Raw genomic sequence first — 12,457 nt, 5'->3', positions numbered from 1 at the left:
TGGAACCACACAAGTACACATCCTTGAGTCTGGCTGAAGTGGGAGTAGAGAGCAGGACTTCAAAGGGACCTTTCTACCATGGCTCCAAGGAAGGCTTTCAGAGATTCCAGCAGACCCAATCACAGGACTAGATTAGGAGCTGAGCCTCAGTTATGATTCCTTAAGAATGGGACTCAGAGACAAGTTAGCAAGTCTCTGATAATGTCTGAGCCAACACAATAAAATTCTGTAGGAGGGAGCATTATGTTGTTATGCTTCCCACCCATGGGTACAGGGGTATCAGGGGTTCTGATATAATCTTATAGGACCTACCTGACTCCTACCTAGCTCTATTTAATCAGGGTTGGGGAGGGGGGTGTTAAGTATTCCATTAACTCTTTTTTCCATCCTTGATGACTAGGGGTGAAAGACACAATGTTGGTGCTGACTGATTGACCAGGATGAAAGCACCTTAGGTAATGAAGCTCTTGTAAAATGGGTACATCTATTATTATGTATTCCCTTAAGAACCCTACATAATGGAATGGTTTTTCTCTTTTTTCCCCTAGTAAATTTGTTTATTCTTAATACACATTGCTTTATGCGTGTTCTGGGGAGAGAAAAATCAGAGCTAAAGTGCAAAACCATTGAACAGATTAAAAAAGAAAAAAAGAAAAAACTAGAGAACATAGCACATGTTTATTTACATTCAGTCTCCTTAGTTCTTTGTGTGGATGCAGATGGCATTTTCTGTGCAAAGTCTGTTGGGATTGCTTTGCATCCCTGAACCTCTGAGGAGGACCAAGGCTTTCATAGTTGATCATTGCCTATTCTGACTGTTACTGTGTACAGTGTACTTCTGGTTCTGCTTGTTTGGATCAGTGTCAGTTCATGTAACTCCAGGCCTTTCCAAAACCAGCCCATTCATCATTTTTACAAAACAATAATATTCCATTGCCTTCCTGTACCACAACTTGTCTGGCCATTCCCCAATAGACAGACACATATTTATTGTTCAGTTCTTTGTGACCGCACAAATAGCTGGTGTATTGTGGCCCATATGGGTCTGAAATGCTTTTTATCTAAGAGGATTTTTGCTAGCATAGAGCCTGTGCCCGTATGACAGGGGAACTCTGCCACCCAGCGGGAATGTGTACAGACCATCCCCAAAGCATATTGGGAACCATGGGCAGCTGGCAATTGAATGAAGACCCTCTGCCAGGTTTGAAAGGGAACATCTGGGAGAGGAAACTGGCCCCAAACTAGTGCTTGGGGCAGCGGAGACTTGTCTCACAGGAGGTAACAGCAGCCCTGGGAATCCTCCCTCACCAGTGTTTTTGGGCTACTCCCTCCTACTTGTTAGATGCACAAAGAGTACAAATGCTACATCCACACTCAGTTCCCACAATCCTCTCTCAGTGTAGATGGCTCCCTTCATCACAAGATCAGATGGTCTGAATCATGTCATTGTTGAAAAGAGCCATGTCCATCAGAATTGATATTGTACACCTGGAGGGGAAGGCAGAAGGGTTTAAAACTTGGAGTGTGGAGCCAGCCCCAACTATAGCTGTACCTCATTCCCCTGCATGAGCAAGGAGACCTTTCCAACAGAAGTCATGGGGATACCCACAGTGGGCATCAAGAGTTTGGTTGAGTCTGCCACCACACTGGTGGGCAGATTCCCCAGGGCCCTGTTTGGTGTCTCGGACCTTTGCCACATCAGCGGGTCACGGGAAAGCAAGGGGTGCAGTGTCAAGGAGCTGTTCACCCCCAACTTGGGTGAGGGGGTAATGCTGCTTATCTCCACCCTCTGAGGCCCATTCTGTCTCAAGCCCCTCCCCCGGGAGGATAGAAACATTGCTAGTTCAAAGGCTATGCACCTTTTGATAGCTGTTGGGTGACAGAATTAGTTGGATCCGTTCACATTTTCACAAATAAAACATTAGCATCCCAGATTTCCCCCCAAAGCCTTTCCATGTTGGTTACATTGAGAAGGTTTCTGCCCAGTTTGGGTTCTTTGATATCTAGTAACAAATCCTCTATTTGCAAAAGCTTTCCAACATTGATTACAGTCATAAAGTTTCTCTTAAGTGTGGGTATGCTCAAAGTAAGACTAGATTTATGTCTAAAAGCCTTTACACACTGATAACATTCATAACACTTCTCTCCAGTGTTATTACCTGATGTCTAGTAAGTTCTCCCTTGCTTCCAAATGATTTTCCTCATTGGTTACACTCATAAGGTTTCTCTCCAGTGTGGGTTTTCTGATGTACAATTAAGACCTTTGCTTCTAAAACGCTTTCCACATTGGTTACATTCATAAGGTTTCTCTCCAGTGTGAGTGCTCTGATGTGCAATAAGATGTGCCTTGCTACTAAAACTCTTTCCACACTGGTTACATTGATAAAGTTTCTCTCCAGAGTGGATTCTCTGATGTACAATAAGAGCTCCTTTTTTTATAAAACTTTTCCCACATTGGTTACATTCAAAAGGTTTTTCTCCATTGTGTGTTTGCTGATGTACAGTACGATTTTCCTTCCTTCTAAAAGCCTTTCCACACTGGTTATACTCATAAGGATTCTCTCCAGTGTGCATTACCTGATGTTTAGTAAGAGCTCCCTTTTGTGTAAAAGCCTTTCCACACTGGCTACATTCATAAGGTTTTTCTCCAGTGTGCATTATCTGATGTCTAGTAAGATTTCCCTTTTCTGTAAAAGCCTTTCCACATTGGTTACATTCATAAGGTTTTTCACCAGTGTGGATTCTCTCATGTACAGTAAGAGCTGTCTTGTCTATAAAAGCCTTTCCACACTGGTTACATTCATAAGGTTTCTCTCCAGTGTGGATTATCTGATGTTTAGTAAGAGCTCCCTTTTGTGTAAAAGCCTTTCCACACTGGCTACATTCATAAGGCTTCTCTCCAGTATGCATTATCTGATGTTTAGTAAGAGCTCCCTTTTGTGTAAAGGCCTTTCCACACTGGTTACATTCATAAGGCTTCTCTCCAGTGTGCATTATCTGATGTTTAGTAAGATGTCCCTTTTCTGTAAAAGCCTTTCCACACTGATTACATTCATAAGGTTTCTCTCCAGTGTGGATTCTCTGATGTCTACTAACAACTCTCTTGTCTCTAAAACCCTTTCCACATTGGTTACATTTATAAGGCTTTTCTCCAGTGTGGATTCTCTCATGTACAATAAGAGTCCTCTTGTCTCTAAAGATCTTTTCACATTGTTTACACTCATAAGATTGAACAATAAAATTTCCCTCTCTTCTAAAAGCCTTTCCACATTGGTTATATTCATAAGGTTTTTCACCAGTGTGGATTCTCTCATGTACAGTAAGAGCTGTCCTGTCTATAAAAGCCTTTCCACACTGGTTACATTGATGAGGCTTCTCTCCAGTATGCATTATCTGATGTCTAGTAAGATGTCCCTTGGTTTTAAAAGCCTTTTCACAGTGGTTACATTCATAAGGCTTCTCTCCAGTGTGGATTCTCTTATGTATAATAAGATACCTCTTGTCTCCAAAGGCCTTTCCACATTGGTTACACTCATAAGGTTTCTCTCCAGTGTGTGTTTTCTGATGAACAATAAGATTTTCCTTTGTTCTAAAAGCCTTTCCACACTGGTTACATTCATAAGATTTCTCTCCCGTGTGGATTCTCTGATGTACAGTAAGCGCTCTCTTGTTTCTAAAAGCCTTTCCACACTGGTTACATTCATAAGGTTTCTCTCCTGTGTGGATTCTCTGATGTACAGTAAGTGCTCTCTTTTTTCTAAAAGCCTTTCCACATTGGTTACATTCATAAGGTTTCTCTCCAGTGTGGATTCTCTCATGTTCGGTAAGAGCGCTCTTGTCTCTAAAAGCCTTTCCACACTGGTTACATTGATAAGGCTTCTCTCCAGTATGCATTATCTGATGTCTAGTAAGATGTCCCTTGCTTCTAAAAGCCTTTTCACACTGGTTACATTCATAAGGTTTCTCACTGGTGTGGATTTTCTGATGTCTAGTAACAACTCTCTTGTCTCTAAAGGCCTTTCCACATTGATTACATTCATAAGGCTTCTCTCCAGTGTGGATTCTCTCATGTATAATAAGACTCCTCTTGTCTCTAAAGACCTTTTCACATTGGTTACACTCATAAGGTTTCTCTCCAGTGTGGATTTTCTGATGTACGATAAATATTCCCTTGCTTCTAAAAGACTTTCCACATTGGTTACACTCATAAGGTTTCTCTCCAGTGTGTGTTTGCTGATGAACAGTAAGATTTCTCTTCCTTCTAAAAGCCTTTCCACATTGGTTATATTGATAAGGTTTTTCTCCAGTGTAGATTCTCTGATGATCAGTAAGACCTTTCTTATTTCTAAAAGCCTTTCTACAGTGGTTACATTCACAAGGCTTTTCTCCAGTGTGGATTCTTAATTTTACAGTAAGATTTTTCTTTTGTATAAAACCTTTTCCACATTCGGGACATTCACAATGTCTCTCTCTAAGGTGGATTCTCTCATGTGTTGCACAGCTTTTTCTCCAAGTTAAGTCACAGGATCCATCACCCAGCAACCATTGCTTGGGAGTGTCCACCACAGAATGGCTTAGCTCTGCAGGAGTTTCTTTCATTTTCACTCTGATTTCTCCTTCCAAAACAAAAGAAAGAAAGAAAAGAGAAAACAATAAAGCAGACATACTCATGATGCAAACACACACACACTCACATTCATATATATATATATATTCCCTTCTCTCTATCAGCAGAAAAGAAAATCAGTCATCTTCTATTTTCCTAGGAAAAGAAAAAATCTAAAATGGGAAGAATCAATCATTTTAATTCACATTAGTTCACATCCCAAACATGATCTAATTAGTAAGGAGTTTCATACACAATTATAGTGAAACCCACAATAACCTGTTTCAACAGAGAGTGTTTTCATTCTCGTTAGGTGCACAACTCAGGTCACCAGCTCAGAATGGCTGAGTGACTCGGCCCAAAACCCACCCAATGAGACCATGGGAATGGGAAGACTCTGCTTACAGTATGTGACACTTATCTCCATTCTCAATTTTCCCCTTTCCCTTTCATTATCTGCGCTTTGCCTCTTTTTTCATAGACGTGACACATACAGGAAATACTCAAATTGTTTCATGATCGGTCTTGCCTGTAACCGTAACAAATTTCCATGCTGATCATTTTCACTTCTATTTTTTTTCTATTACATTATCTGAGATCATATTCAGAAGGCTAACATAGTTGGTTTTTGTATTTATCTGAAGTAGAAGTGATTTTGTTCTGACCCATAACTTTTCTCGAGATGGCTACGACTTATTTTTTTTTAATTATCAGTAAGTGTCCCCTGCATATCCTAAGATATATATTTTTAAATGCATGAAACTATCCACATCTGAAAATGTCTCAAACAGAAAATTGAATTCCTCATCCTGAGATATGGAAGGCTAGTGAGGCTGCAGTATTGTAGTCCTTTCCTTTTTAGAATCTCACCAAGCCCTTGAACAATTGAGATAAAGATCCAAGGGATCTGACCCAAAAATGTCTTAGTGGCACCTAAAGTGGTGAATAAATGTCTGATTGGGTTCTAAATGTAGCTGTGCTCTGGGGCCACACAAATGTGCACATTTACACCTTTATAAGTCTTTCTGCAGTGATTTCAGTCTATCATGATCACCAGTACACTGCTGTGGAGGACTGAAGTAAATCCATCAAACTCTGGCTGCTTCTAAGTGCAACAGGTTCTTCTGGTTTCTCAATTTGACACCAGATAGTTCCCAGCATTTCAGAAAGGTTGGACATTCATGTACAAATGGGACAGGCCTGCAAAGTCCCTCAGCGACTATCTCTCCCCGGACCAGAGTAGTGGGTTAGCTAGCAGTCCCATCTAATTCAATCTCTAATCGCCTGAGCAAGATGTGCTAAAAACAATATATGTCATTGACCCTTGAGTCATTGAGGGCAACATCTGTCAGGAGCCAACATAAATAGACATCTTTTTTTTTTTTTTTTTTTTTTTTTTATACAGTAATTAGCAATGGCCTTTGATTGGCTAGAGTTTTAAAAAATGAATTTCCATGTCTCCATGCGAACTTGTCCAATTCTTCTTTTTTTCCTATGTCATACATATAAGATCTTGTTGATCACATCTGTTTCAAAGTCAGAATACAGTTACAGTGGATAGAATGGGGATAGGGCCTTGAGTCAGGAAGCCCAAGGTTTTATTCCCACCTCAGAACCTTGCGAGTCACCCTATAGGACCTCGGTTAGATTCAGTTTCTTTATCTGTAAAATGGACATAATGATAGCACTTAAGTTCTCTGGTTCTCATGAGGATGAAATAAGACAATGCAGAGCATGGCACACAGGGCTGTATAAATGCTACCTGTTTTATTTCACTTTGGCTCTTTCCTCCCCAGTTCTACTCCCCTTCTTAAACCATCCTGATTGTCACCAATTAATAATGTACTGAGGCACTAAATTATTCAGTTTATCTGGTGCACAGTGGGTCCCTCCACAGTTGCTGGTGTATTGTCTGTCCCACCAGTCTGTGGCCTCCATGAGAGCAGGGAATGTCCCTCACATCTCTTTGTGCTGCTGGTCTTTAGCCCAGGGCTGCCCTGTAGCAGGCCCTTAATTGTTTTCTGACTAGAAGAAGTTCTAAGAAATGGCTCATGTCCCAAACCTAATCCCTTTGGGTGCTTTCAGAAGAGCTCCATTGCCCCAAATCCCAAACAAGGACTTCTTACACAATGACAGATGAGCAGTGGAAGGGCCCTACAGAGCCTTGGAGTGAGACCCACTCATTTTGTGGAGCAAACAGCCAGATTCACTGACTAGCCCCGGACACTGCTGCCAAGAAATATTCAATAAAGAATTCTAAATCTGGCCTTTCTCCCCAAACTGAGCATGTACTTCAGGGTAACTCCCGGAAGCCTCTTGTAACCACAGCTCTCATATCCCTGCTTTCACCTCACTCACCTGCAGAGCATCTCCGCAGGCCTTTCTGGTCCAGCATCCACAGTGCTTCCCTTTGCTCAAAATAAGAGATCGCCTCTTCTCTGAGAACTGGAAGCCCTGGGCATGGAAATCAGTAAGAGAAGATGGAGAGAAGTTGTTCAATTAGTTCCCTTTAGGGAAAAATAAGGATCCAAAGCTGCTCCAAGTTGAAATTCATCCCCTGATGTTCAGACATATCAGTCAATACTCAGCCACTGGGGCCTGTAAAGTAAGTCATCCAAGGCAGGACTGCCCATTATTAGTACAGGTTCCTCTGAGAGAGAGCCAAAGGCCCTTCCTCCCACATCCTGTGCAGAAAGGCTCCCTTCTGGCAGAAACGTGGGTTACTAACTGTGTACCTCTGGGCAAGTCAATTAAATTCTGATTGTTTCCTGTTTCCTCAACAATGAAATGGGAATAACACTATCACCTAAATTTAAATGTTAAGATGAGGTTAAAGTGACATAATTTTGTTGTACTTTTAACTTATACACAAGGATTTCAGTATCATAGTTCAATAAAAAGATGATTGCACATGAAACTGTGAATCCACAATGCACAAATTTCAAATACAAAAGAACATTATCAAGTATATATATTTTCCCTTCCTAGAGATGGCTGCAATTGCATAGAAATATATATCTATATATGTTTATATATAAATACATTGATAATGTATATTATAACATACACAGACACACACACATAAATATGCATACATATGGATGTGTATGTAAAATTATGCTATCCATATTTCTATTTATGTGTTTTTCTCTCTGGATGCAAACAGCATCTTTCATGATTCGTCCTCTGTCACCAATTTAGGTCCTTAGAATCGTCAAAATAGCATTTGCTGGAAGTTGTTCTTAAACAGTTAGTGAATTGTAAAGAAACATGTGGCAGAGCACCTAGCAAACAGCAGGTAGAAATGAATGCTTAATCCCTTCCATTTCTTTCCCACCCCTTGTACTGGAATATGAGGGCAATCCAAAGGCAAATTAAGATGAAACTTCCCATATGACAGACAAGCAGGTACTTTGGCTACAAAGTGATGTTTGCTAAAAAGAATAATATTTCAAATACTGGACCCATCTGAAAAAGGAAGGAGTTGAAAGGAAAAGGAAAAGGAAAATAAAAGCCTGAGCAGTTTTCAGAGCTTTGGCAATCAAAATTCATGTCCAGGTAGAGGCTAACATCTAAAATTAGTTCTATGTTTGAGATGCTTCCCCTGATTTAATCTTTGACCTGGGAATGGTAAGAGAGACCTTCGGGAACAACAAAGGATATCCCTAGGCTGTCACACAAAGACCAGCCCTTTGCTTTGCCTTCCCTTCCCCCATCCCAAAGCCTTCACACTGGTCCATGAGGGTATTCCCTTTAATTATAGATTTGCAATTATCAGGAGAGTTGCCCTTACCCAAGGAGAGCAGGTTCCGGGCGTTCTCCACCATGACCTCCTTGAACAGCTCCTTCTGAGGGGAGTCCAAGAGCCCCCACTCCTCCTGGGTGAAGTCCACAGTCACATCCTTGAACGTCACAATCTCCTGCAGCATCAAAAGTCAGAAGATATGGGGCTGAAAGATCCTTCAGAAAGAAAGAGTCCAACCCCCTCCAATTTACTGGAAAAACTGAAACACAGAGAAGGGATTTGCCCCAAGGTCATAGGCTTTCTGAGAGTCAGAGTCAACTCTTGAACCTGTGGTTATTAGAAGACTGATGGAATTTTGGATCTGTCAAAATAAAGGTGAGAAGTGACTTATTACTGAACGCATAAAAAATGGGATCTTAGGGCCACAGGGCATATTCCTTAATGAATTCTTCCATGCTCTTCATTCGCAACCCTACTGGTCTCCCAACCCTACTTCCTATTCCCCACTCCCTGTGCCTATTTTACCTCTTCCTTTTATCTATGACCTCTTCTCCAAAATAAACTACCTTTTGCCAAAGAGAATGGCCACTGTGAATTTTACAGGTTTATATTGACCTAGGAATTACTCCCCTGAACTTATCCTGAAAGGCGCATTTCACAGTTTGGTTCCTTTATTCTATTATTTCACTTCTAGACAACAGGGTTTAGAAAAGAAAGCATCTGCGCAGTTGGTCTCCAAGCAGTGGCAGAAAGCTCCCACAGTAGCACAGCCCCAGAACGGGGCCATGATACACTAAGGTGACTCTTAATCCTTCTTTTTCTCCCAGTTGTTCTCACGGTCTCTGCCAGTTCCTGGCACTCTTGACAGGGGAGCTTAAGTTAAACCAGCAAAAGAAATACTTGGTATAGTACTTTGGGGCCCAGGAATGACAGAGGTGAGGACGAGAATCCCATCAGCTTCTTTTAGACAGGAGAGATGAGTCCCTATGCCAGGGCAGATCTTAGAAGCACCAGAGCAATGGGATGGCCCAGAGCTCTGTGTACTAGAACTGCTGAGCTTGAACCCAAGGTCTTTCTCAGTGCTTATTGGCAGGAGCCAAGGAATTTCTTGGGGAGGGTTTCAAGGAGACCTGGGAAAGCTTGGGGACCTGAGGCAAGAGGACAGGAGCAGCCCAGAGGGACAGTTTTTGCCCTGACGACGAGGAAAATGGCTGGGGCAGCTTCCAGGCTCGGCTCCCAACCTGAACAGGTCAAACTCTACTTGAAGAATTTTCTAGAAGCTTCAGGGCAACATGGCAGAAGGAACCAGGAGGAGGGGGGACAGACTTTGGGTGAGGAGGGGTACTGGGTAGGCCCAAGGAGAGCAGATCTGCTCCTTCTGGAATGGAGATTCATGATGAAGTAGTGGACCTTGTCAGTCCCTTATAATGAGGAGGGTGAAGTGGGAGAGGTGTGTGTGTGTGTGTGTGTGTGTGTGTGTGTGTGTGTCTGTCTGTTTGGTCCCAAGATGCCAAGGGTCCAAGGATGCAGTTGGGCAGGGCAGTGATACTATTGGTTCCCCCGGTTTTATACAGAAATGACCACTACAACAGGCCCTGACAGCTCCACAGCCCGTCCTCCATGTCTAGGGAAATGGCTGTGACTGCTGATGTTGGTCAGGTCTGGGGATGGACTGCACTCACCTGACGAGGGCCGAGGCTCCCAGGGCCCATTCCCTCTGGCTCCAGGCTCCCTGTGGAGGTAGCAAACACCCAGAGTGACTCTTTTTTGTCAAGTTCCTCCCTTTGGCACCTGGTCTTTATCTCAGGGTCTTGCTGCTACCACACTTGAGGGACCTATAAAAGTGACAACACCCAAAGCTCTTACTAACAAAGGTCACAACGAATCATGGGTGGGCCTTAAGTGTAAGTCTCTCTGAAAACCCAGAGAAAGCCAGGAGCCCCCAGGAGAGTCCCTTCCTTCTTTCCCTCTATATAGATAAGCCCAGCTTCCCCTCATCCTGGTCACAGGCTGACTGACTTTGATTTCATGGCCTGGGAGAATGCTGTTTGGGACCCTGAGAGCAAAACTGTTCTAATTTCACCCCAGTTTTGCTGTTTGCCTTTGACCCAATTCCTGGGCCAGTCCTAGATTACCAGAAAAAGCTGGAGAGGGAGAAGCATCCCAGAGGAGGAGAGGATTTCCCCCTCCTTTTCTCAGCAAGAGGCAAGCCTACAGGGATTCCTGGTGGAGTGTGATGTCCTTCAGGAGTTACAAAGGCCCTGGCCCTTCTGGTACAAAGGCACCGTAAAGAACAATGCAGAGAGGGCCAGGATTCGAAAGGGAGATTGTCTGAAAAGTGCTGCCCTTTTTTTACTTCTTTCCTGCCTCCTCTCTCCATTGTACCTCACCCATAGAGCTACAAGGGTGTTAGGGATCCCAGATGAAAGACCTTCAGCCTCCATAACTCCTGAGTCAGAGCTCTCTCCCTCCCATCCCCAAGCGATCCTCTGCCTCCCCTCCCCCCAAATAACACACACATTATTCTGGAAAACAGACTGACTGCTTTGGGGAAGAGGGAGCAAAAGTGGGAGGTGGAGGATGGGGAGGGTTGTGGAATGGAAACCCCAGGAAATGACCAGGGCAAGCCTGAGCCTGGGAGACAAAATTCAGTCTCCCATTCAATTGTGAGGGCTCAGAGAGAAGAGGGGCCAGGGAAGAAGGAAGTTTGAAGAATAGGGCTAGGGTCAGGGAGGAAAGACTAGTGGGATGAGAAGTGCTGGACAGCTGAGCTTAAGAAGGAAGGAAAACTGTGCCCTGACGTGTACCTAGGAATTGGGGAGGAATGCTGGAACCTTCTGGTAGGGCTTAGGCTTGGAGTAAGGCAGGACAGCAGAATCTCTGAGGAAGAGATGAGATGGGGAGATGGGATAGCTGCGTCCTGAGCAGAAGGTTGAAATTATGGACAGAGTCTGAAGTCTGGGAAAGTGAGACCCAATGGGAAACCTGGGCAAGTTTGGGAAGTGATTCGGAGTCTGGAAAAGGTTAAGGGTGGGAGCACTCATCCTACAGGCAGCCTTGGCAGAAAGATGTGCTCCTGGTAGACCTGGAGATCATGTACCCCAAAGTCAAAAGAGGAGACCCAAAGGCAAGGGCAGCCAGTGGGAGTCGGGAAATATGGAGCGTGCTGGCTCAGACCTACCTGCGAGATGCAAGCACAGGCTTGGATGCAGGAATGCCGAGAGATCTCAGGGGCAAGGGAAAAAAGAGGAGAGCCCTGAGCTCCCCGGGGAAAGGGGGGAGACCCGAGCTACAAAGATCAGATGGGGAGAGCTCTGAGCTTGCCGGCGGAAAAAGGGGAGAGATCTGAGCTCACCGGGGGAAAGGGGAAGAGATCTTAGCTCGCCGGGGGAAAAGGGGAGCGATCTGAGCTCTCAGAGGGAAAAGAGGAGAGAGCTAAGCTTCCGGGGGAAAAGGGGGGAGAGATCTGAGCTCCCGGAGGAAAAGGGGAGAGAGCTGAGCTCCCGGGGGGGAAAAAGAAGAGACCGGAGGAACTCGCAGGAACAGAAAAAAAATCCCAGGCAGAGCAGTTTCCACAGCGGGGAAGGCAAAAGGAACTGAAAAGCTAAGGAGACGTGGATAGCGGAGAGATCCCAGGTCAGACTTCCTCTTTCCGGACAGTCTGGCCGGATCGTCCTGGTCCCATGAACCCCGCCCCATCCTATACTTGAGCCCTTTCCTCCAATCACACTCAGGTCCTAGTCACATTTTGATGATTATGCCCGGGATGCAGAGAAACTTGATTTTTTAGAAAGACCCTGAGTCTAATGGATCTTCCAAGTAAGGGTCTGCAATGCTAGGGACCGTAAAACCTGCGGGTTAATTAGTTCGGGTTAATGTGGCTTTTTTCACATGGGTAATTTTTCTTCTAAGGGTTCCTTTGGAAGTGTGAGAAGAAGGAGAATAGAAGTAATGATATGGGGCACTTGCTGCTTCTCTTCCATAAGCTGCTGCTCTGTGAAGCAGACCAGGGCAGCTGGCTTCTCAGCCTGGAGAGGTTCAGGAGTTTGGGAACAGGACTACCTACCTGGATTGCAGAACTTCCTGGTGACCTGACCTTGTAAATC

At 44.0% G+C, this 12,457-nt stretch overlaps 1 pseudogene; it reads right to left on the bottom strand.

The window, feature by feature from the left end:
* Positions 1-659: 659 nt before the first annotated feature.
* LOC127540614 (zinc finger protein 850-like) lies at positions 660-12,009 on the bottom strand (annotated as a pseudogene).
* Positions 12,010-12,457: the final 448 nt, after the last annotated feature.

This window comes from Antechinus flavipes, chromosome 6 (genome assembly GCF_016432865.1).
Source record: "Antechinus flavipes isolate AdamAnt ecotype Samford, QLD, Australia chromosome 6, AdamAnt_v2, whole genome shotgun sequence".
Classification (NCBI taxonomy): Eukaryota; Metazoa; Chordata; class Mammalia; order Dasyuromorphia; family Dasyuridae; genus Antechinus; species Antechinus flavipes.
This window is presented reverse-complemented; position numbering and strand designations above follow the sequence as displayed.